Consider the following 26,651-nt stretch of genomic DNA (forward strand, 5'->3'; position numbering starts at 1 on the left):
TCTTCTTGACTCTTTCAACATCAGAGCACATTGGGAGAATTTTCTCCCGAGGTGGGGGCCCTGAATGTGGGCCCATGAGCCAGCTGCAAGGAGGAGGAGAGAGACTACACCTACGGAAGTGTTGGGGTTCCTCCCCCCTGCCATGAGGTCATGGGAGAGGGGACCCTGGGGTAGAGGCATGGCCTGGGCACGGGGTCTCCCTGCTCCCTGCTCACATGTGCCCTAATCCTGTTCAGCACTGCTTATTTTGTGTTGCCCTGTGCCAGGAGGGCCCTGGTTGTGCCGTGATTGCTCAGTTCTTTGGCAGTGCCCCGCCCATGTGGCTGGAGAAGAAAGAGCTCTGAAACTTCTCTCAAGAATCGCTCCCTGTTTCTTTGCACGGGCCTCGCTGTCTATGGATGTTTCAGGAGACCCCACCGAAACACGGAAGGACTCTCAAATTATCCCAGCTTTCTCTGCACAGCGAGAGGTTTTAATATTTAGCATTGTTATCCTTTTCCTGTGTGTTTGTTAAAAAAGTAGTTTTTATCTCTTTCACTTTCTTCCCAGGAAAATTCTTTTTTCCCGAAGCTGGTGGGGGAGGGCTGGGTGTAACCTGCCTTCTATCAGAGGATATTTTCCTCCACATTTGTCCAAACCGGCACAGCCTGTCCTTTCCCTGGGTGTCTGTTGCAGATGGAAGCTGCTGGTGCCATTGTCAGCTTGAAGCCCTCTTTTGATGCAAGCAGATGTTGCCAGGTGTGTTCAGCAGCTGTTGCTCAATGCTTATGCCAAGCTATTGTGTTCCTCATGGAACCAAGGAGCCATTGTGACACTGCAGGGGCTGATGGCATCAAGGAGGCAATTGTGACAGTACAGAACCTCCTAGAAACAAGGCTCCATTGTGACACCGTGGGGAATCATGGAATCAAGGAGCCCATTGTGACACGGCTGCATGGAACCAATGGTCCATGGTTACACGGCGGATTCAAGAAGAGCACGGTGACACCACGCAACATCATGGAACCGTACGTCCATTGTGACACAGCAAGGCCGCATGGAAACAAGGGGACCATTGTGGCAAAGCAGGGCCTAATGGAAGCCTGGAGAGCATTGTGACATTGTGGGGAATCATGGAAACATGGAGAGCATTGTGACACTAAGGAAACTCCTGGAACCAAGATGACCACTGGCACATAATGGAACCTCATGGAAGCAAGCATCCACAATGACTTTGGAGGGCCTCAGGGACCACAGGACCCATTGTGACACAGCAGGACCTGGTGGAACCAAGGAGCCTTTGTGATACTCCAGATCCACATGGAAGCCAGGGTGCACTGAGACACAGCGGGGCCTTGTTGGAACCAAAGACACCTCTGCAAAAAGCAGGCTAGCTCATAGAAGCAAGGAGTCCATTGTTACAACGTAAAAGCTATGCAACCAAGGGACCATTGTGACACTGCGGGGCCTCATGGAACCAATTGTCCATGATGACAGTGCGGATCAAAGGAGACCATGGTGACACTGCGGAACCTGATGGAACCAAGGAGCCATTGTGACACAGTGGGGCCTCATGGAATCAAGGAGACCATTGTGACCCAGGTGTTGCATGGGAAGGCAAGGAGCCATTGTGACACTTTGGGCTTCTTCCCTTGAGCTCTGCAGCTGGCTGTCCCAGCCCAGCGCACCATGTGCCACCTGCTCTCCTCAGGGCTCTGCCTGCACACAGCCCCAGGAGAAGTTTTCCTGTTTGCAAGGAAAGAATGGAAAAGCCGGAGCAGGTTTCCTAAACAACAAACCCCACTCAGGAGCCACATGCTCAGTACAGGCTGCCGGGAACGATGTCCCCTTTCTACAAGGGTCAGTGTGAGCAGGAATGAATGATCTCTGGGAGCAGAATTCTCGGAGTCTTTCCACTGAATTCTCTCTCCCTGTGTCTTGGGGTGACTTTATCATGTGTATCCCCTATTGCTGCTCTATGCCCAGAAGTGAACTTTGTGCATTTCTGTGCCTTTCAACTGAGCCTGAGAGGGGGGAGAGGAAAAAAACCGGACAAACTTCTCAGAGCGTTTGTTCAAGGACACACATACACACTCCTCTGCATCCTGCTTGCAGCAAGAGTGGAGGAAGCAACCTTGTTTCTTTTTAGCCAGTTTTCAGCTCCTTTTCTCTGGGGGGAGATGGAGAGTTGAACTTTGTTTTCCTGGGACTTTGGGGGTTGTTTTTCCCTTCTTCTCTTCTTGACTCTTTCAACATCAGAGCACATTGGGAGAATTTTCTCCCGAGGTGGGGGCCCTGAATGTGGGCCCATGAGCCAGCTGCAAGGAGGAGGAGAGAGACTGCACCTACGGAAGTGTTGGGGTTCCTCCCTCCTGCCATGCGGTCATGGGAGAGGGGACCCTGGGGTAGAGGCATGGCCTGGGCACGGGGGGTCTCCCTGCTCCCTGCTCACATGTGCCCTAACCCTGTTCAGCACTGCTTATTTTGTGTTGCCCTGTGTGAGGAGGGCCCTGGTTGTGCCGTGATTGCTCAGTTCTTTGGCAGTGCCCCGCCCATGTGGCTGGAGAAGAAAGAGCTCTGCAACTTCTCTCAAGAATCGCTCCCTGTTTCTTTGCACGGGCCTCGCTGTCTATGGATGTTTCAGGAGACCCCACCGAAACACAGAAGGACTCTCAAATTATCCCAGCTTTCTCTGCACAGCGAGAGCTTTAAATATTTAGCATTGTTATCCTTTTCCTGTGTGTTTGTTAAAAAAATAGTTTTTATCTCTTTCACTTTCTTCCTAGGAAAGTTCTTTTTTCCAAAACCTGGTGGGGGAGGGCTGGGTGTAACCTGCCTTCTATCAGAGGATATTTTCCTCCACATTTGTCCAAACCGGCACAGCCTGTCCTTTCCTGGGTCTCTGTTGCAGATGGAAGCTGCTGGTGCCATTGTCAGCTTGAAGCACTCTTTTGATGCAAGCAGATGTTGCCAGGTGTGTTCAGCAGCTGTTGCTCAATGCTTATGCCAAGCTATTGTGTTCCTCATGGAACCAAGGAGCCATTGTGACACTGCAGGGGCTGATGGCATCAATGAGGCAATTGTGACAGTACAGAACCTCCTAGAAACAAGGCTCCATTGTGACACCGTGGGGAATCATGGAATCAAGGAGCCCATTGTGACACGGCTGCATGGAACCAATGGTCCATGGTTACACGGCGGATTCAAGAAGAGCACGGTGACACCACGCAACATCATGGAACCATAGGTCCATTGTGACACAGCAAGGCCGCATGGAAACAAGGGGACCATTGTGGCAAAGCAGGGCCCAATGGAAGCCTGGAGAGCATTGTGACATTGTGGGGAATCATGGAAACATGGAGAGCATTGTGACACTAAGGAAACTCCTGGAACCAAGATGACCACTGGCTAATAATGGAACCTCATGGAAGCAAGCATCCATGATGACTTTGGAGGGCCTCAGGGACCACAGGACCCATTGTGACACAGCAGGACCTGGTGGAACCAAGGAGCCTTTGTGATACTCCAGATCCACATGGAAGCCAGGGTGCACTGAGACACAGCGGGGCCTTGTTGGAACCAAAGACACCTCTGCAAAAAGCAGGCTAGCTCATAGAAGCAAGGAGTCCATTGTTACAACGTAAAAGCTATGGAACCAAGGGACCATTGTGACACTGCGGGGCCTCATGGAACCAAGGAGCCATTGTGACACAGTGGGGCCTCATGGAATCAAGGAGACCATTGTGACCCAGGTGTTGCATGGGAAGGCAAGGAGCCATTGTGACACTTTGGGCTTCTTCCCTTGAGCTCTGCAGCTGGCTGTCCCAGCCCAGCGCACCATGTGCCACCTGCTCTCCTCAGGGCTCTGCCTGCACACAGCCCCAGGAGAAGTTTTCCTGTTTGCAAGGAAAGAATGGAAAAGCCGGAGCAGGTTTCCTAAACAACAAACCCCACTCAGGAGCCACATGCTCAGTACAGGCTGCGGGGAACGATGTCCCCTTTCTACAAGGGTCAGTGTGAGCAGGAATGAATGATCTCTGGGAGCAGAATTCTCGGAGTCTTTCCACTGAATTCTCTGTCCCTGTGTCTTGGGGTGACTTTATCATGTGTATCCCCCTATTGCTGCTCTATGCCCAGAAGTGAACTTTGTGCATTTCTGTGCCTTTCAACTGAGCCTGAGAGGGGGGAGAGGAAAAAAAAGCCAGACAAACTTCTCAGAGCGTTTGTTCAAGGACACACATACACACTCCTCTGCATCCTGCTTGCAGCAAGAGCAGAGGGAAGCAACTTTGTTTCTTTTTAGCCAGTTTTCAGCTCCTTTTCTCTGGGGGGAGATGGAGAGTTGAACTTTGTTTTCCTGGGACTTCGGGGGTTTTTTTTCCCTTCTTCTCTTCTTGACTCTTTCAACATCAGAGCACATTGGGAGAATTTTCTCCCGAGGTGGGGGCCCTGAATGTGGGCCCATGAGGCAGCTGCAAGGAGGAGGAGAGAGACTACACCTACGGAAGTGTTGGGGTTCCTCCCCCCTGCCATGAGGTCATGGGAGAGGGGACCCTGGGGTAGAGGCATGGCCTGGGCACGGGGTCTCCCTGCTCCCTGCTCACATGTGCCCTAATCCTGTTCAGCACTGCTTATTTTGTGTTGCCCTGTGCCAGGAGGGCCCTGGTTGTGCCGTGATTGCTCAGTTCTTTGGCAGTGCCCCGCCCATGTGGCTGGAGAAGAAAGAGCTCTGAAACTTCTCTCAAGAATCGCTCCCTGTTTCTTTGCACGGGCCTCGCTGTCTATGGATGTTTCAGGAGACCCCACCGAAACACGGAAGGACTCTCAAATTATCCCAGCTTTCTCTGCACAGCGAGAGGTTTTAATATTTAGCATTGTTATCCTTTTCCTGTGTGTTTGTTAAAAAAGTAGTTTTTATCTCTTTCACTTTCTTCCCAGGAAAATTCTTTTTTCCCGAAGCTGGTGGGGGAGGGCTGGGTGTAACCTGCCTTCTATCAGAGGATATTTTCCTCCACATTTGTCCAAACCGGCACAGCCTGTCCTTTCCCTGGGTGTCTGTTGCAGATGGAAGCTGCTGGTGCCATTGTCAGCTTGAAGCCCTCTTTTGATGCAAGCAGATGTTGCCAGGTGTGTTCAGCAGCTGTTGCTCAATGCTTATGCCAAGCTATTGTGTTCCTCATGGAACCAAGGAGCCATTGTGACACTGCAGGGGCTGATGGCATCAAGGAGGCAATTGTGACAGTACAGAACCTCCTAGAAACAAGGCTCCATTGTGACACCGTGGGGAATCATGGAATCAAGGAGCCCATTGTGACACGGCTGCATGGAACCAATGGTCCATGGTTACACGGCGGATTCAAGAAGAGCACGGTGACACCACGCAACATCATGGAACCGTACGTCCATTGTGACACAGCAAGGCCGCATGGAAACAAGGGGACCATTGTGGCAAAGCAGGGCCTAATGGAAGCCTGGAGAGCATTGTGACATTGTGGGGAATCATGGAAACATGGAGAGCATTGTGACACTAAGGAAACTCCTGGAACCAAGATGACCACTGGCACATAATGGAACCTCATGGAAGCAAGCATCCACAATGACTTTGGAGGGCCTCAGGGACCACAGGACCCATTGTGACACAGCAGGACCTGGTGGAACCAAGGAGCCTTTGTGATACTCCAGATCCACATGGAAGCCAGGGTGCACTGAGACACAGCGGGGCCTTGTTGGAACCAAAGACACCTCTGCAAAAAGCAGGCTAGCTCATAGAAGCAAGGAGTCCATTGTTACAACGTAAAAGCTATGCAACCAAGGGACCATTGTGACACTGCGGGGCCTCATGGAACCAATTGTCCATGATGACAGTGCGGATCAAAGGAGACCATGGTGACACTGCGGAACCTGATGGAACCAAGGAGCCATTGTGACACAGTGGGGCCTCATGGAATCAAGGAGACCATTGTGACCCAGGTGTTGCATGGGAAGGCAAGGAGCCATTGTGACACTTTGGGCTTCTTCCCTTGAGCTCTGCAGCTGGCTGTCCCAGCCCAGCGCACCATGTGCCACCTGCTCTCCTCAGGGCTCTGCCTGCACACAGCCCCAGGAGAAGTTTTCCTGTTTGCAAGGAAAGAATGGAAAAGCCGGAGCAGGTTTCCTAAACAACAAACCCCACTCAGGAGCCACATGCTCAGTACAGGCTGCCGGGAACGATGTCCCCTTTCTACAAGGGTCAGTGTGAGCAGGAATGAATGATCTCTGGGAGCAGAATTCTCGGAGTCTTTCCACTGAATTCTCTGTCCCTGTGTCTTGGGGTGACTTTATCATGTGTATCCCCTATTGCTGCTCTATGCCCAGAAGTGAACTTTGTGCATTTCTGTGCCTTTCAACTGAGCCTGAGAGGGGGGAGAGGAAAAAAAACCGGACAAACTTCTCAGAGCGTTTGTTCAAGGACACACATACACACTCCTCTGCATCCTGCTTGCAGCAAGAGTGGAGGAAGCAACCTTGTTTCTTTTTAGCCAGTTTTCAGCTCCTTTTCTCTGGGGGGAGATGGAGAGTTGAACTTTGTTTTCCTGGGACTTTGGGGGTTTTTTTTCCCTTCTCCTCTTCTTGACTCTTTCAACATCAGAGCACATTGGGAGAATTTTCTCCCGAGGTGGGGGCCCTGAATGTGGGCCCATGAGCCAGCTGCAAGGAGGAGGAGAGAGACTGCACCTACGGAAGTGTTGGGGTTCCTCCCCCCTGCCATGAGGTCATGGGAGAGGGGACCCTGGGGTAGAGGCATGGCCTGGGCACGGGGTCTCCCTGCTCCCTGCTCACATGTGCCCTAACCCTGTTCAGCACTGCTTATTTTGTGTTGCCCTGTGCCAGGAGGGCCCTGGTTGTGCTGTGATTGCTCAGTTCTTTGGCAGTGCCCCGCCCATGTGGCTGGAGAAGAAAGAGCTCTGAAACTTCTCTCAAGAATCGCTCCCTGTTTCTTTGCACGGGCCTCGCTGTCTATGGATGTTTCAGGAGACCCCACCGAAACACAGAAGGACTCTCAAATTATCCCAGCTTTCTCTGCACAGCGAGAGGTTTTAATATTTAGCATTGTTATCCTTTTCCTGTGTGTTTGTTAAAAAAATAGGTTTTATCTCTTTCACTTTCTTCCTAGGAAAGTTCTTTTTTCCAAAAACCTGGTGGGGGAGGGCTGGGTGTAACCTGCCTTCTATAAGAGGATATTTTCCTCCACATTTGTCCAAACCGGCACAGCCTGTCCTTTCCTGGGTCTCTGTTGCAGATGGAAGCTGCTGGTGCCATTGTCAGCTTGAAGCCCTCTTTTGATGCAAGCAGATGTTGCCAGGTGTGTTCAGCAGCTGTTGCTCAATGCTTATGCCAAGCTATTGTGTTCCTCATGGAACCAAGGAGCCATTGTGACACTGCAGGGGCTGATGGCATCAAGGAGGCAATTGTGACAGTACAGAACCTCCTAGAAACAAGGCTCCATTGTGACACCGTGGGGAATCATGGAATCAAGGAGCCCATTGTGACACGGCTGCATGGAACCAATGGTCCATGGTTACACGGCGGATTCAAGAAGAGCACGGTGACACCACGCAACATCACGGAACCATAGGTCCATTGTGACACAGCGGGGCCTCATGGAAACAAGGGGACCATTGTGGCAAAGCAGGGCCTAATGGAAGCATGGAGAGCATTGTGACACTAAGGAAACTCCTGGAACCAAGATGACCACTGGCACATAATGGAACCTCATGGAAGCAAGCCTCCACGATGGTTTTGGAGGGCCTCAGGGACCACAGGACCCATTGTGACACAGCAGGACCTGGTGGAACCAAGGAGCCTTTGTGATACTCCGCATCCACATGGAAGCCAGGGTGCACTGAGACACAGCGGGGCCTTGTTGGAACCAAAGACACCTCTGCAAAAAGCAGGCTAGCTCATAGAAGCAAGGAGTCCTTTGTTACAACATCAAACCTATGGAAGCAAGGGACCATTGTGACACTGCGGGGCCTCATGGAACCAATTGTCCATGATGACAGTGCGGATCAAAAGAGACCATGGTGACACTGCGGAACCTGATGGAACCAAGGAGCCATTGTGACACAGTGGGGCCTCATGGAATCAAGGAGACCATTGTGACCCAGGTGTTGCATGGGAAGGCAAGGAGCCATTGTGACACTTTGGGCTTCTTCCCTTGAGCTCTGCAGCTGGCTGTCCCAGCCCAGCGCACCATGTGCCACCTGCTCTCCTCAGGGCTCTGCCTGCACACAGCCCCAGGAGAAGTTTTCCTGTTTGCAAGGAAAGAATGGAAAAGCCGGAGCAGGTTTCCTAAACAACAAACCCCACTCAGGAGCCACATGCTCAGTACAGGCTGCCGGGAACGATGTCCCCTTTCTACAAGGGTCAGTGTGAGCAGGAATGAATGATCTCTGGGAGCAGAATTCTCGGAGTCTTTCCACTGAATTCTCTGTCCCTGTGTCTTGGGGTGACTTTATCATGTGTATCCCCCAATACTGCTCTATGCCCAGAAGTGAACTTTGTGCATTTCTGTGCCTTTCAACTGAGCCTGAGAGGGGGGAGAGGAAAAAAAACCGGACAAACTTCTCAGAGCGTTTGTTCAAGGACACACATACACACTCCTCTGCATCCTGCTTGCAGCAAGAGCAGAGGGAAGCAACTTTGTTTCTTTTTAGCCAGTTTTCAGCTCCTTTTCTCTGGGGGGAGATGGAGAGTTGAACTTTGTTTTCCTGGGACTTCGGGGGTTTTTTTTCCCTTCTTCTCTTCTTGACTCTTTCAACATCAGAGCACATTGGGAGAATTTTCTCCCGAGGTGGGGGCCCTGAATGTGGGCCCATGAGCCAGCTGCAAGGAGGAGGAGAGAGACTACACCTACGGAAGTGTTGGGGTTCCTCCCCCCTGCCATGAGGTCATGGGAGAGGGGACCCTGGGGTAGAGGCATGGCCTGGGCACGGGGGGTCTCCCTGCTCCCTGCTCACATGTGCCCTAATCCTGTTCAGCACTGCTTATTTTGTGTTGCCCTGTGCCAGGAGGGCCCTGGTTGTGCCGTGATTGCTCAGTTCTTTGGCAGTGCCCCGCCCATGTGGCTGGAGAAGAAAGAGCTCTGAAACTTCTCTCAAGAATCGCTCCCTGTTTCTTTGCACGGGCCTCGCTGTCTATGGATGTTTCAGGAGACCCCACCGAAACACGGAAGGACTCTCAAATTATCCCAGCTTTCTCTGCACAGCGAGAGGTTTTAATATTTAGCATTGTTATCCTTTTCCTGTGTGTTTGTTAAAAAAGTAGTTTTTATCTCTTTCACTTTCTTCCCAGGAAAATTCTTTTTTCCCGAAGCTGGTGGAGGAGGGCTGGGTGTAACCTGCCTTCTATCAGAGGATATTTTCCTCCACATTTGTCCAAACCGGCACAGCCTGTCCTTTCCCTGGGTGTCTGTTGCAGATGGAAGCTGCTGGTGCCATTGTCAGCTTGAAGCCCTCTTTTGATGCAAGCAGATGTTGCCAGGTGTGTTCAGCAGCTGTTGCTCAATGCTTATGCCAAGCTATTGTGTTCCTCATGGAACCAAGGAGCCATTGTGACACTGCAGGGGCTGATGGCATCAAGGAGGCAATTGTGACAGTACAGAACCTCCTAGAAACAAGGCTCCATTGTGACACCGTGGGGAATCATGGAATCAAGGAGCCCATTGTGACACGGCTGCATGGAACCAATGGTCCATGGTTACACGGCGGATTCAAGAAGAGCACGGTGACACCACGCAACATCACGGAACCATAGGTCCATTGTGACACAGCGGGGCCTCATGGAAACAAGGGGACCATTGTGGCAAAGCAGGGCCTAATGGAAGCATGGAGAGCATTGTGACACTAAGGAAACTCCTGGAACCAAGATGACCACTGGCACATAATGGAACCTCATGGAAGCAAGCCTCCACGATGGTTTTGGAGGGCCTCAGGGACCACAGGACCCATTGTGACACAGCAGGACCTGGTGGAACCAAGGAGCCTTTGTGATACTCCAGATCCACATGGAAGCCAGGGTGCACTGAGACACAGCGGGGCCTTGTTGGAACCAAAGACACCTCTGCAAAAAGCAGGCTAGCTCATAGAAGCAAGGAGTCCTTTGTTACAACATCAAACCTATGGAAGCAAGGGACCATTGTGACACTGCGGGGCCTCATGGAACCAATTGTCCATGATGACAGTGCGGATCAAAAGAGACCATGGTGACACTGCGGAACCTGATGGAACCAAGGAGCCATTGTGACACAGTGGGGCCTCATGGAATCAAGGAGACCATTGTGACCCAGGTGTTGCATGGGAAGGCAAGGAGCCATTGTGACACTTTGGGCTTCTTCCCTTGAGCTCTGCAGCTGGCTGTCCCAGCCCAGCGCACCATGTGCCACCTGCTCTCCTCAGGGCTCTGCCTGCACACAGCCCCAGGAGAAGTTTTCCTGTTTGCAAGGAAAGAATGGAAAAGCCGGAGCAGGTTTCCTAAACAACAAACCCCACTCAGGAGCCACATGCTCAGTACAGGCTGCCTGGAACGATGTCCCCTTTCTACAAGGGTCAGTGTGAGCAGGAATGATCTCTGGGAGCAGAATTCTCGGAGTCTTTCCACTGAATTCTCTCTCCCTGTGTCTTGGGGTGACTTTATCATGTGTATCCCCTATTGCTGCTCTATGCCCAGAAGTGAACTTTGTGCATTTCTGTGCCTTTCAACTGAGCCTGAGAGGGGGGAGAGGAAAAAAAACCGGACAAACTTCTCAGAGCGTTTGTTCAAGGACACACATACACACTCCTCTGCATCCTGCTTGCAGCAAGAGCAGAGGGAAGCAACTTTGTTTCTTTTTAGCCAGTTTTCAGCTCCTTTTCTCTGGGGGGAGATGGAGAGTTGAACTTTGTTTTCCTGGGACTTCGGGGGTTTTTTTTCCCTTCTTCTCTTCTTGACTCTTTCAACATCAGAGCACATTGGGAGAATTTTCTCCCGAGGTGGGGGCCCTGAATGTGGGCCCATGAGCCAGCTGCAAGGAGGAGGAGAGAGACTGCACCTACGGAAGTGTTGGGGTTCCTCCCTCCTGCCATGAGGTCATGGGAGAGGGGACCCTGGGGTAGAGGCATGGCCTGGGCACGGGGTCTCCCTGCTCCCTGCTCACATGTGCCCTAATCCTGTTCAGCACTGCTTATTTTGTGTTGCCCTGTGCCAGGAGGGCCCTGGTTGTGCCGTGATTGCTCAGTTCTTTGGCAGTGCCCCGCCCATGTGGCTGGAGAAGAAAGAGCTCTGCAACTTCTCTCAAGAATCGCTCCCTGTTTCTTTGCACGGGCCTCGCTGTCTATGGATGTTTCAGGAGACCCCACCGAAACACGGAAGGACTCTCAAATTATCCCAGCTTTCTCTGCACAGCGAGAGCTTTTAATATTTAGCATTGTTATCCTTTTCCTGTGTGTTTGTTAAAAAAATAGTTTTTATCTCTTTCACTTTCTTCCCAGGAAAGTTCTTTTTTCCAAAAACCTGGTGGGGGAGGGCTGGGTGTAACCTGCCTTCTATCAGAGGATATTTTCCTCCACATTTGTCCAAACCGGCACAGCCTGTCCTTTCCCTGGGTGTCTGTTGCAGATGGAAGCTGCTGGTGCCATTGTCAGCTTGAAGCACTCTTTTGATGCAAGCAGATGTTGCCAGGTGTGTTCAGCAGCTGTTGCTCAATGCTTATGCCAAGCTATTGTGTTCCTCATGGAACCAAGGAGCCATTGTGACACTGCAGGGGCTGATGGCATCAAGGAGGCAATTGTGACAGTACAGAACCTCCTAGAAACAAGGCTCCATTGTGACACCGTGGGGAATCATGGAATCAAGGAGCCCATTGTGACACGGCTGCATGGAACCAATGGTCCATGGTTACTCGGCGGATTCAAGAAGAGCACGGTGACACCACGCAACATCATGGAACCGTACGTCCATTGTGACACAGCAAGGCCGCATGGAAACAAGGGGACCATTGTGGCAAAGCAGGGCCTAATGGAAGCCTGGAGAGCATTGTGACATTGTGGGGAATCATGGAAACATGGAGAGCATTGTGACACTAAGGAAACTCCTGGAACCAAGATGACCACTGGCACATAATGGAACCTCATGGAAGCAAGCATCCATGATGACTTTGGAGGGCCTCAGGGACCACAGGACCCATTGTGACACAGCAGGACCTGGTGGAACCAAGGAGCCTTTGTGATACTCCAGATCCACATGGAAGCCAGGGTGCACTGAGACACAGCGGGGCCTTGTTGGAACCAAAGACACCTCTGCAAAAAGCAGGCTAGCTCATAGAAGCAAGGAGTCCATTGTTACAACGTAAAAGCTATGGAACCAAGGGACCATTGTGACACTGCGGGGCCTCATGGAACCAAGGAGCCATTGTGACACAGTGGGGCCTCATGGAATCAAGGAGACCATTGTGACCCAGGTGTTGCATGGGAAGGCAAGGAGCCATTGTGACACTTTGGGCTTCTTCCCTTGAGCTCTGCAGCTGGCTGTCCCAGCCCAGCGCACCATGTGCCACCTGCTCTCCTCAGGGCTCTGCCTGCACACAGCCCCAGGAGAAGTTTTCCTGTTTGCAAGGAAAGAATGGAAAAGCCGGAGCAGGTTTCCTAAACAACAAACCCCACTCAGGAGCCACATGCTCAGTACAGGCTGCCGGGAACGATGTCCCCTTTCTACAAGGGTCAGTGTGAGCAGGAATGAATGATCTCTGGGAGCAGAATTCTCGGAGTCTTTCCACTGAATTCTCTGTCCCTGTGTCTTGGGGTGACTTTATCATGTGTATCCCCCTATTGCTGCTCTATGCCCAGAAGTGAACTTTGTGCATTTCTGTGCCTTTCAACTGAGCCTGAGAGGGGGGAGAGGAAAAAAAAGCCAGACAAACTTCTCAGAGCGTTTGTTCAAGGACACACATACACACTCCTCTGCATCCTGCTTGCAGCAAGAGCAGAGGAAGCAACTTTGTTTCTTTTTAGCCAGTTTTCAGCTCCTTTTCTCTGGGGGGAGATGGAGAGTTGAACTTTGTTTTCCTGGGACTTCGGGGGTTTTTTTTCCCTTCTTCTCTTCTTGACTCTTTCAACATCAGAGCACATTGGGAGAATTTTCTCCCGAGGTGGGGGCCCTGAATGTGGGCCCATGAGCCAGCTGCAAGGAGGAGGAGAGAGACTACACCTACGGAAGTGTTGGGGTTCCTCCCCCCTGCCATGAGGTCATGGGAGAGGGGACCCTGGGGTAGAGGCATGGCCTGGGCACGGGGTCTCCCTGCTCCCTGCTCACATGTGCCCTAATCCTGTTCAGCACTGCTTATTTTGTGTTGCCCTGTGCCAGGAGGGCCCTGGTTGTGCCGTGATTGCTCAGTTCTTTGGCAGTGCCCCGCCCATGTGGCTGGAGAAGAAAGAGCTCTGAAACTTCTCTCAAGAATCGCTCCCTGTTTCTTTGCACGGGCCTCGCTGTCTATGGATGTTTCAGGAGACCCCACCGAAACACGGAAGGACTCTCAAATTATCCCAGCTTTCTCTGCACAGCGAGAGGTTTTAATATTTAGCATTGTTATCCTTTTCCTGTGTGTTTGTTAAAAAAGTAGTTTTTATCTCTTTCACTTTCTTCCCAGGAAAATTCTTTTTTCCCGAAGCTGGTGGGGGAGGGCTGGGTGTAACCTGCCTTCTATCAGAGGATATTTTCCTCCACATTTGTCCAAACCGGCACAGCCTGTCCTTTCCCTGGGTGTCTGTTGCAGATGGAAGCTGCTGGTGCCATTGTCAGCTTGAAGCCCTCTTTTGATGCAAGCAGATGTTGCCAGGTGTGTTCAGCAGCTGTTGCTCAATGCTTATGCCAAGCTATTGTGTTCCTCATGGAACCAAGGAGCCATTGTGACACTGCAGGGGCTGATGGCATCAAGGAGGCAATTGTGACAGTACAGAACCTCCTAGAAACAAGGCTCCATTGTGACACCGTGGGGAATCATGGAATCAAGGAGCCCATTGTGACACGGCTGCATGGAACCAATGGTCCATGGTTACACGGCGGATTCAAGAAGAGCACGGTGACACCACGCAACATCATGGAACCGTACGTCCATTGTGACACAGCAAGGCCGCATGGAAACAAGGGGACCATTGTGGCAAAGCAGGGCCTAATGGAAGCCTGGAGAGCATTGTGACATTGTGGGGAATCATGGAAACATGGAGAGCATTGTGACACTAAGGAAACTCCTGGAACCAAGATGACCACTGGCACATAATGGAACCTCATGGAAGCAAGCATCCACAATGACTTTGGAGGGCCTCAGGGACCACAGGACCCATTGTGACACAGCAGGACCTGGTGGAACCAAGGAGCCTTTGTGATACTCCAGATCCACATGGAAGCCAGGGTGCACTGAGACACAGCGGGGCCTTGTTGGAACCAAAGACACCTCTGCAAAAAGCAGGCTAGCTCATAGAAGCAAGGAGTCCATTGTTACAACGTAAAAGCTATGCAACCAAGGGACCATTGTGACACTGCGGGGCCTCATGGAACCAATTGTCCATGATGACAGTGCGGATCAAAGGAGACCATGGTGACACTGCGGAACCTGATGGAACCAAGGAGCCATTGTGACACAGTGGGGCCTCATGGAATCAAGGAGACCATTGTGACCCAGGTGTTGCATGGGAAGGCAAGGAGCCATTGTGACACTTTGGGCTTCTTCCCTTGAGCTCTGCAGCTGGCTGTCCCAGCCCAGCGCACCATGTGCCACCTGCTCTCCTCAGGGCTCTGCCTGCACACAGCCCCAGGAGAAGTTTTCCTGTTTGCAAGGAAAGAATGGAAAAGCCGGAGCAGGTTTCCTAAACAACAAACCCCACTCAGGAGCCACATGCTCAGTACAGGCTGCCGGGAACGATGTCCCCTTTCTACAAGGGTCAGTGTGAGCAGGAATGAATGATCTCTGGGAGCAGAATTCTCGGAGTCTTTCCACTGAATTCTCTCTCCCTGTGTCTTGGGGTGACTTTATCATGTGTATCCCCTATTGCTGCTCTATGCCCAGAAGTGAACTTTGTGCATTTCTGTGCCTTTCAACTGAGCCTGAGAGGGGGGAGAGGAAAAAAACCGGACAAACTTCTCAGAGCGTTTGTTCAAGGACACACATACACACTCCTCTGCATCCTGCTTGCAGCAAGAGTGGAGGAAGCAACCTTGTTTCTTTTTAGCCAGTTTTCAGCTCCTTTTCTCTGGGGGGAGATGGAGAGTTGAACTTTGTTTTCCTGGGACTTTGGGGGTTGTTTTTCCCTTCTTCTCTTCTTGACTCTTTCAACATCAGAGCACATTGGGAGAATTTTCTCCCGAGGTGGGGGCCCTGAATGTGGGCCCATGAGCCAGCTGCAAGGAGGAGGAGAGAGACTGCACCTACGGAAGTGTTGGGGTTCCTCCCTCCTGCCATGCGGTCATGGGAGAGGGGACCCTGGGGTAGAGGCATGGCCTGGGCACGGGGGGTCTCCCTGCTCCCTGCTCACATGTGCCCTAACCCTGTTCAGCACTGCTTATTTTGTGTTGCCCTGTGTGAGGAGGGCCCTGGTTGTGCCATGATTGCTCAGTTCTTTGGCAGTGCCCCGCCCATGTGGCTGGAGAAGAAAGAGCTCTGAAACTTCTACCAAGAATCGCTCCCTGTTTCTTTGCACGGGCCTCGCTGTCTATGGATGTTTCAGGAGACCCCACCGAAACACAGAAGGACTCTCAAATTATCCCAGCTTTCTCTGCACAGCGAGAGCTTTAAATATTTAGCATTGTTATCCTTTTCCTGTGTGTTTGTTAAAAAAATAGTTTTTATCTCTTTCACTTTCTTCCTAGGAAAGTTCTTTTTTCCAAAACCTGGTGGGGGAGGGCTGGGTGTAACCTGCCTTCTATCAGAGGATATTTTCCTCCACATTTGTCCAAACCGGCACAGCCTGTCCTTTCCTGGGTCTCTGTTGCAGATGGAAGCTGCTGGTGCCATTGTCAGCTTGAAGCACTCTTTTGATGCAAGCAGATGTTGCCAGGTGTGTTCAGCAGCTGTTGCTCAATGCTTATGCCAAGCTATTGTGTTCCTCATGGAACCAAGGAGCCATTGTGACACTGCAGGGGCTGATGGCATCAATGAGGCAATTGTGACAGTACAGAACCTCCTAGAAACAAGGCTCCATTGTGACACCGTGGGGAATCATGGAATCAAGGAGCCCATTGTGACACGGCTGCATGGAACCAATGGTCCATGGTTACACGGCGGATTCAAGAAGAGCACGGTGACACCACGCAACATCATGGAACCATAGGTCCATTGTGACACAGCAAGGCCGCATGGAAACAAGGGGACCATTGTGGCAAAGCAGGGCCCAATGGAAGCCTGGAGAGCATTGTGACATTGTGGGGAATCATGGAAACATGGAGAGCATTGTGACACTAAGGAAACTCCTGGAACCAAGATGACCACTGGCTAATAATGGAACCTCATGGAAGCAAGCATCCATGATGACTTTGGAGGGCCTCAGGGACCACAGGACCCATTGTGACACAGCAGGACCTGGTGGAACCAAGGAGCCTTTGTGATACTCCAGATCCACATGGAAGCCAGGGTGCACTGAGACACAGCGGGGCCTTGTTGGAACCAAAGACACCTCTGCAAAAAGCAGGCTAGCTCATAGAAGCAAGGAGTCCATTGTTACAACGTAAAAGCTATGGAACCAAGGGACCATTGTGACACTGCGGGGCCTCATGGAACCAAGGAGCCATTGTGACACAGTGGGGCCTCATGGAATCAAGGAGACCATTGTGACCCAGGTGTTGCATGGGAAGGCAAGGAGCCATTGTGACACTTTGGGCTTCTTCCCTTGAGCTCTGCAGCTGGCTGTCCCAGCCCAGCGCACCATGTGCCACCTGCTCTCCTCAGGGCTCTGCCTGCACACAGCCCCAGGAGAAGTTTTCCTGTTTGCAAGGAAAGAATGGAAAAGCCGGAGCAGGTTTCCTAAACAACAAACCCCACTCAGGAGCCACATGCTCAGTACAGGCTGCGGGGAACGATGTCCCCTTTCTACAAGGGTCAGTGTGAGCAGGAATGAATGATCTCTGGGAGCAGAATTCTCGGAGTCTTTCCACTGAATTCTCTGTCCCTGTGTCTTGGGGTGACTTTATCATGTGTATCCCCTATTGCTGCTCTATGCCCAGAAGTGAACTTTGTGCATTTCTGTGCCTTTCAACTGAGCCTGAGAGGGGGGAGAGGAAAAAAAAGCCAGACAAACTTCTCAGAGCGTTTGTTCAAGGACACACATACACACTCCTCTGCATCCTGCTTGCAGCAAGAGCAGAGGGAAGCAACTTTGTTTCTTTTTAGCCAGTTTTCAGCTCCTTTTCTCTGGGGGGAGATGGAGAGTTGAACTTTGTTTTCCTGGGACTTCGGGGGTTTTTTTTCCCTTCTTCTCTTCTTGACTCTTTCAACATCAGAGCACATTGGGAGAATTTTCTCCCGAGGTGGGGGCCCTGAATGTGGGCCCATGAGCCAGCTGCAAGGAGGAGGAGAGAGACTACACCTACGGAAGTGTTGGGGTTCCTCCCCCCTGCCATGAGGTCATGGGAGAGGGGACCCTGGGGTAGAGGCATGGCCTGGGCACGGGGTCTCCCTGCTCCCTGCTCACATGTGCCCTAATCCTGTTCAGCACTGCTTATTTTGTGTTGCCCTGTGCCAGGAGGGCCCTGGTTGTGCCGTGATTGCTCAGTTCTTTGGCAGTGCCCCGCCCATGTGGCTGGAGAAGAAAGAGCTCTGAAACTTCTCTCAAGAATCGCTCCCTGTTTCTTTGCACGGGCCTCGCTGTCTATGGATGTTTCAGGAGACCCCACCGAAACACGGAAGGACTCTCAAATTATCCCAGCTTTCTCTGCACAGCGAGAGGTTTTAATATTTAGCATTGTTATCCTTTTCCTGTGTGTTTGTTAAAAAAGTAGTTTTTATCTCTTTCACTTTCTTCCCAGGAAAATTCTTTTTTCCCGAAGCTGGTGGGGGAGGGCTGGGTGTAACCTGCCTTCTATCAGAGGATATTTTCCTCCACATTTGTCCAAACCGGCACAGCCTGTCCTTTCCCTGGGTGTCTGTTGCAGATGGAAGCTGCTGGTGCCATTGTCAGCTTGAAGCCCTCTTTTGATGCAAGCAGATGTTGCCAGGTGTGTTCAGCAGCTGTTGCTCAATGCTTATGCCAAGCTATTGTGTTCCTCATGGAACCAAGGAGCCATTGTGACACTGCAGGGGCTGATGGCATCAAGGAGGCAATTGTGACAGTACAGAACCTCCTAGAAACAAGGCTCCATTGTGACACCGTGGGGAATCATGGAATCAAGGAGCCCATTGTGACACGGCTGCATGGAACCAATGGTCCATGGTTACACGGCGGATTCAAGAAGAGCACGGTGACACCACGCAACATCATGGAACCGTACGTCCATTGTGACACAGCAAGGCCGCATGGAAACAAGGGGACCATTGTGGCAAAGCAGGGCCTAATGGAAGCCTGGAGAGCATTGTGACATTGTGGGGAATCATGGAAACATGGAGAGCATTGTGACACTAAGGAAACTCCTGGAACCAAGATGACCACTGGCACATAATGGAACCTCATGGAAGCAAGCATCCACAATGACTTTGGAGGGCCTCAGGGACCACAGGACCCATTGTGACACAGCAGGACCTGGTGGAACCAAGGAGCCTTTGTGATACTCCAGATCCACATGGAAGCCAGGGTGCACTGAGACACAGCGGGGCCTTGTTGGAACCAAAGACACCTCTGCAAAAAGCAGGCTAGCTCATAGAAGCAAGGAGTCCATTGTTACAACGTAAAAGCTATGCAACCAAGGGACCATTGTGACACTGCGGGGCCTCATGGAACCAATTGTCCATGATGACAGTGCGGATCAAAGGAGACCATGGTGACACTGCGGAACCTGATGGAACCAAGGAGCCATTGTGACACAGTGGGGCCTCATGGAATCAAGGAGACCATTGTGACCCAGGTGTTGCATGGGAAGGCAAGGAGCCATTGTGACACTTTGGGCTTCTTCCCTTGAGCTCTGCAGCTGGCTGTCCCAGCCCAGCGCACCATGTGCCACCTGCTCTCCTCAGGGCTCTGCCTGCACACAGCCCCAGGAGAAGTTTTCCTGTTTGCAAGGAAAGAATGGAAAAGCCGGAGCAGGTTTCCTAAACAACAAACCCCACTCAGGAGCCACATGCTCAGTACAGGCTGCCGGGAACGATGTCCCCTTTCTACAAGGGTCAGTGTGAGCAGGAATGAATGATCTCTGGGAGCAGAATTCTCGGAGTCTTTCCACTGAATTCTCTGTCCCTGTGTCTTGGGGTGACTTTATCATGTGTATCCCCTATTGCTGCTCTATGCCCAGAAGTGAACTTTGTGCATTTCTGTGCCTTTCAACTGAGCCTGAGAGGGGGGAGAGGAAAAAAAACCGGACAAACTTCTCAGAGCGTTTGTTCAAGGACACACATACACACTCCTCTGCATCCTGCTTGCAGCAAGAGTGGAGGAAGCAACCTTGTTTCTTTTTAGCCAGTTTTCAGCTCCTTTTCTCTGGGGGGAGATGGAGAGTTGAACTTTGTTTTCCTGGGACTTTGGGGGTTTTTTTTCCCTTCTCCTCTTCTTGACTCTTTCAACATCAGAGCACATTGGGAGAATTTTCTCCCGAGGTGGGGGCCCTGAATGTGGGCCCATGAGCCAGCTGCAAGGAGGAGGAGAGAGACTGCACCTACGGAAGTGTTGGGGTTCCTCCCCCCTGCCATGAGGTCATGGGAGAGGGGACCCTGGGGTAGAGGCATGGCCTGGGCACGGGGTCTCCCTGCTCCCTGCTCACATGTGCCCTAACCCTGTTCAGCACTGCTTATTTTGTGTTGCCCTGTGCCAGGAGGGCCCTGGTTGTGCTGTGATTGCTCAGTTCTTTGGCAGTGCCCCGCCCATGTGGCTGGAGAAGAAAGAGCTCTGAAACTTCTCTCAAGAATCGCTCCCTGTTTCTTTGCACGGGCCTCGCTGTCTATGGATGTTTCAGGAGACCCCACCGAAACACAGAAGGACTCTCAAATTATCCCAGCTTTCTCTGCACAGCGAGAGGTTTTAATATTTAGCATTGTTATCCTTTTCCTGTGTGTTTGTTAAAAAAATAGGTTTTATCTCTTTCACTTTCTTCCCAGGAAAGTTCTTTTTTCCAAAAACCTGGTGGGGGAGGGCTGGGTGTAACCTGCCTTCTATAAGAGGATATTTTCCTCCACATTTGTCCAAACCGGCACAGCCTGTCCTTTCCTGGGTCTCTGTTGCAAATGGAAGCTGCTGGTGCCATTGTCAGCTTGAAGCCCTCTTTTGATGCAAGCAGATGTTGCCAGGTGTGTTCAGCAGCTGTTGCTCAATGCTTATGCCAAGCTATTGTGTTCCTCATGGAACCAAGGAGCCATTGTGACACTGCAGGGGCTGATGGCATCAAGGAGGCAATTGTGACAGTACAGAACCTCCTAGAAACAAGGCTCCATTGTGACACCGTGGGGAATCATGGAATCAAGGAGCCCATTGTGACACGGCTGCATGGAACCAATGGTCCATGGTTACATGGCGGATTCAAGAAGAGCACGGTGACACCACGCAACATCACGGAACCATAGGTCCATTGTGACACAGCGGGGCCTCATGGAAACAAGGGGACCATTGTGGCAAAGCAGGGCCTAATGGAAGCATGGAGAGCATTGTGACACTAAGGAAACTCCTGGAACCAAGATGACCACTGGCACATAATGGAACCTCATGGAAGCAAGCCTCCACGATGGTTTTGGAGGGCCTCAGGGACCACAGGACCCATTGTGACACAGCAGGACCTGGTGGAACCAAGGAGCCTTTGTGATACTCCGCATCCACATGGAAGCCAGGGTGCACTGAGACACAGCGGGGCCTTGTTGGAACCAAAGACACCTCTGCAAAAAGCAGGCTAGCTCATAGAAGCAAGGAGTCCTTTGTTACAACATCAAACCTATGGAAGCAAGGGACCATTGTGACACTGCGGGGCCTCATGGAACCAATTGTCCATGATGACAGTGCGGATCAAAAGAGACCATGGTGACACTGCGGAACCTGATGGAACCAAGGAGCCATTGTGACACAGTGGGGCCTCATGGAATCAAGGAGACCATTGTGACCCAGGTGTTGCATGGGAAGGCAAGGAGCCATTGTGACACTTTGGGCTTCTTCCCTTGAGCTCTGCAGCTGGCTGTCCCAGCCCAGCGCACCATGTGCCACCTGCTCTCCTCAGGGCTCTGCCTGCACACAGCCCCAGGAGAAGTTTTCCTGTTTGCAAGGAAAGAATGGAAAAGCCGGAGCAGGTTTCCTAAACAACAAACCCCACTCAGGAGCCACATGCTCAGTACAGGCTGCCGGGAACGATGTCCCCTTTCTACAAGGGTCAGTGTGAGCAGGAATGAATGATCTCTGGGAGCAGAATTCTCGGAGTCTTTCCACTGAATTCTCTGTCCCTGTGTCTTGGGGTGACTTTATCATGTGTATCCCCCAATACTGCTCTATGCCCAGAAGTGAACTTTGTGCATTTCTGTGCCTTTCAACTGAGCCTGAGAGGGGGGAGAGGAAAAAAAACCGGACAAACTTCTCAGAGCGTTTGTTCAAGGACACACATACACACTCCTCTGCATCCTGCTTGCAGCAAGAGCAGAGGGAAGCAACTTTGTTTCTTTTTAGCCAGTTTTCAGCTCCTTTTCTCTGGGGGGAGATGGAGAGTTGAACTTTGTTTTCCTGGGACTTCGGGGGTTTTTTTTCCCTTCTTCTCTTCTTGACTCTTTCAACATCAGAGCACATTGGGAGAATTTTCTCCCGAGGTGGGGGCCCTGAATGTGGGCCCATGAGCCAGCTGCAAGGAGGAGGAGAGAGACTACACCTACGGAAGTGTTGGGGTTCCTCCCCCCTGCCATGAGGTCATGGGAGAGGGGACCCTGGGGTAGAGGCATGGCCTGGGCACGGGGGGTCTCCCTGCTCCCTGCTCACATGTGCCCTAATCCTGTTCAGCACTGCTTATTTTGTGTTGCCCTGTGCCAGGAGGGCCCTGGTTGTGCCGTGATTGCTCAGTTCTTTGGCAGTGCCCCGCCCATGTGGCTGGAGAAGAAAGAGCTCTGAAACTTCTCTCAAGAATCGCTCCCTGTTTCTTTGCACGGGCCTCGCTGTCTATGGATGTTTCAGGAGACCCCACCGAAACACGGAAGGACTCTCAAATTATCCCAGCTTTCTCTGCACAGCGAGAGGTTTTAATATTTAGCATTGTTATCCTTTTCCTGTGTGTTTGTTAAAAAAGTAGTTTTTATCTCTTTCACTTTCTTCCCAGGAAAATTCTTTTTTCCCGAAGCTGGTGGAGGAGGGCTGGGTGTAACCTGCCTTCTATCAGAGGATATTTTCCTCCACATTTGTCCAAACCGGCACAGCCTGTCCTTTCCCTGGGTGTCTGTTGCAGATGGAAGCTGCTGGTGCCATTGTCAGCTTGAAGCCCTCTTTTGATGCAAGCAGATGTTGCCAGGTGTGTTCAGCAGCTGTTGCTCAATGCTTATGCCAAGCTATTGTGTTCCTCATGGAACCAAGGAGCCATTGTGACACTGCAGGGGCTGATGGCATCAAGGAGGCAATTGTGACAGTACAGAACCTCCTAGAAACAAGGCTCCATTGTGACACCGTGGGGAATCATGGAATCAAGGAGCCCATTGTGACACGGCTGCATGGAACCAATGGTCCATGGTTACACGGCGGATTCAAGAAGAGCACGGTGACACCACGCAACATCACGGAACCATAGGTCCATTGTGACACAGCGGGGCCTCATGGAAACAAGGGGACCATTGTGGCAAAGCAGGGCCTAATGGAAGCATGGAGAGCATTGTGACACTAAGGAAACTCCTGGAACCAAGATGACCACTGGCACATAATGGAACCTCATGGAAGCAAGCATCCATGATGACTTTGGAGGGCCTCAGGGACCACAGGACCCATTGTGACACAGCAGGACCTGGTGGAACCAAGGAGCCTTTGTGATACTCCAGATCCACATGGAAGCCAGGGTGCACTGAGACACAGCGGGGCCTTGTTGGAACCAAAGACACCTCTGCAAAAAGCAGGCTAGCTCATAGAAGCAAGGAGTCCTTTGTTACAACATCAAACCTATGGAAGCAAGGGACCATTGTGACACTGCGGGGCCTCATGGAACCAATTGTCCATGATGACAGTGCGGATCAAAAGAGACCATGGTGACACTGCGGAACCTGATGGAACCAAGGAGCCATTGTGACACAGTGGGGCCTCATGGAATCAAGGAGACCATTGTGACCCAGGTGTTGCATGGGAAGGCAAGGAGCCATTGTGACACTTTGGGCTTCTTCCCTTGAGCTCTGCAGCTGGCTGTCCCAGCCCAGCGCACCATGTGCCACCTGCTCTCCTCAGGGCTCTGCCTGCACACAGCCCCAGGAGAAGTTTTCCTGTTTGCAAGGAAAGAATGGAAAAGCCGGAGCAGGTTTCCTAAACAACAAACCCCACTCAGGAGCCACATGCTCAGTACAGGCTGCCTGGAACGATGTCCCCTTTCTACAAGGGTCAGTGTGAGCAGGAATGATCTCTGGGAGCAGAATTCTCGGAGTCTTTCCACTGAATTCTCTCTCCCTGTGTCTTGGGGTGACTTTATCATGTGTATCCCCTATTGCTGCTCTATGCCCAGAAGTGAACTTTGTGCATTTCTGTGCCTTTCAACTGAGCCTGAGAGGGGGGAGAGGAAAAAAAACCGGACAAACTTCTCAGAGCGTTTGTTCAAGGACACACATACACACTCCTCTGCATCCTGCTTGCAGCAAGAGCAGAGGGAAGCAACTTTGTTTCTTTTTAGCCAGTTTTCAGCTCCTTTTCTCTGGGGGGAGATGGAGAGTTGAACTTTGTTTTCCTGGGACTTCGGGGGTTTTTTTTCCCTTCTTCTCTTCTTGACTCTTTCAACATCAGAGCACATTGGGAGAATTTTCTCCCGAGGTGGGGGCCCTGAATGTGGGCCCATGAGCCAGCTGCAAGGAGGAGGAGAGAGACTACACCTACGGAAGTGTTGGGGTTCCTCCCTCCTGCCATGAGGTCATGGGAGAGGGGACCCTGGGGTAGAGGCATGGCCTGGGCACGGGGTCTCCCTGCTCCCTGCTCACATGTGCCCTAACCCTGTTCAGCACTGCTTATTTTGTGTTGCCCTGTGCCAGGAGGGCCCTGGTTGTGCCGTGATTGCTCAGTTCTTTGGCAGTGCCCCGCCCATGTGGCTGGAGAAGAAAGAGCTCTGCAACTTCTCTCAAGAATCGCTCCCTGTTTCTTTGCACGGGCCTCGCTGTCTATGGATGTTTCAGGAGACCCCACCGAAACACGGAAGGACTCTCAAATTATCCCAGCTTTCTCTGCACAGCGAGAGCTTTTAATATTTAGCATTGTTATCCTTTTCCTGTGTGTTTGTTAAAAAAATAGTTTTTATCTCTTTCACTTTCTTCCCAGGAAAGTTCTTTTTTCCAAAAACCTGGTGGGGGAGGGCTGGGTGTAACCTGCCTTCTATCAGAGGATATTTTCCTCCACATTTGTCCAAACCGGCACAGCCTGTCCTTTCCCTGGGTGTCTGTTGCAGATGGAAGCTGCTGGTGCCATTGTCAGCTTGAAGCACTCTTTTGATGCAAGCAGATGTTGCCAGGTGTGTTCAGCAGCTGTTGCTCAATGCTTATGCCAAGCTATTGTGTTCCTCATGGAACCAAGGAGCCATTGTGACACTGCAGGGGCTGATGGCATCAAGGAGGCAATTGTGACAGTACAGAACCTCCTAGAAACAAGGCTCCATTGTGACACCGTGGGGAATCATGGAATCAAGGAGCCCATTGTGACACGGCTGCATGGAACCAATGGTCCATGGTTACTCGGCGGATTCAAGAAGAGCACGGTGACACCACGCAACATCATGGAACCGTACGTCCATTGTGACACAGCAAGGCCGCATGGAAACAAGGGGACCATTGTGGCAAAGCAGGGCCTAATGGAAGCCTGGAGAGCATTGTGACATTGTGGGGAATCATGGAAACATGGAGAGCATTGTGACACTAAGGAAACTCCTGGAACCAAGATGACCACTGGCACATAATGGAACCTCATGGAAGCAAGCATCCATGATGACTTTGGAGGGCCTCAGGGACCACAGGACCCATTGTGACACAGCAGGACCTGGTGGAACCAAGGAGCCTTTGTGATACTCCAGATCCACATGGAAGCCAGGGTGCACTGAGACACAGCGGGGCCTTGTTGGAACCAAAGACACCTCTGCAAAAAGCAGGCTAGCTCATAGAAGCAAGGAGTCCATTGTTACAACGTAAAAGCTATGGAACCAAGGGACCATTGTGACACTGCGGGGCCTCATGGAACCAAGGAGCCATTGTGACACAGTGGGGCCTCATGGAATCAAGGAGACCATTGTGACCCAGGTGTTGCATGGGAAGGCAAGGAGCCATTGTGACACTTTGGGCTTCTTCCCTTGAGCTCTGCAGCTGGCTGTCCCAGCCCAGCGCACCATGTGCCACCTGCTCTCCTCAGGGCTCTGCCTGCACACAGCCCCAGGAGAAGTTTTCCTGTTTGCAAGGAAAGAATGGAAAAGCCGGAGCAGGTTTCCTAAACAACAAACCCCACTCAGGAGCCACATGCTCAGTACAGGCTGCCGGGAACGATGTCCCCTTTCTACAAGGGTCAGTGTGAGCAGGAATGAATGATCTCTGGGAGCAGAATTCTCGGAGTCTTTCCACTGAATTCTCTGTCCCTGTGTCTTGGGGTGACTTTATCATGTGTATCCCCCTATTGCTGCTCTATGCCCAGAAGTGAACTTTGTGCATTTCTGTGCCTTTCAACTGAGCCTGAGAGGGGGGAGAGGAAAAAAAAGCCAGACAAACTTCTCAGAGCGTTTGTTCAAGGACACACATACACACTCCTCTGCATCCTGCTTGCAGCAAGAGCAGAGGGAAGCAACTTTGTTTCTTTTTAGCCAGTTTTCAGCTCCTTTTCTCTGGGGGGAGATGGAGAGTTGAACTTTGTTTTCCTGGGACTTCGGGGGTTTTTTTTCCCTTCTTCTCTTCTTGACTCTTTCAACATCAGAGCACATTGGGAGAATTTTCTCCCGAGGTGGGGGCCCTGAATGTGGGCCCATGAGCCAGCTGCAAGGAGGAGGAGAGAGACTACACCTACGGAAGTGTTGGGGTTCCTCCCCCCTGCCATGAGGTCATGGGAGAGGGGACCCTGGGGTAGAGGCATGGCCTGGGCACGGGGTCTCCCTGCTCCCTGCTCACATGTGCCCTAATCCTGTTCAGCACTGCTTATTTTGTGTTGCCCTGTGCCAGGAGGGCCCTGGTTGTGCCGTGATTGCTCAGTTCTTTGGCAGTGCCCCGCCCATGTGGCTGGAGAAGAAAGAGCTCTGCAACTTCTCTCAAGAATCGCTCCCTGTTTCTTTGCACGGGCCTCGCTGTCTATGGATGTTTCAGGAGACCCCACCGAAACACAGAAGGACTCTCAAATTATCCCAGCTTTCTCTGCACAGCGAGAGGT

The sequence above is a fragment of the Aphelocoma coerulescens genome, unplaced genomic scaffold, assembly GCF_041296385.1.
Source record: "Aphelocoma coerulescens isolate FSJ_1873_10779 unplaced genomic scaffold, UR_Acoe_1.0 HiC_scaffold_137, whole genome shotgun sequence".
NCBI lineage: Eukaryota > Metazoa > Chordata > Aves > Passeriformes > Corvidae > Aphelocoma > Aphelocoma coerulescens.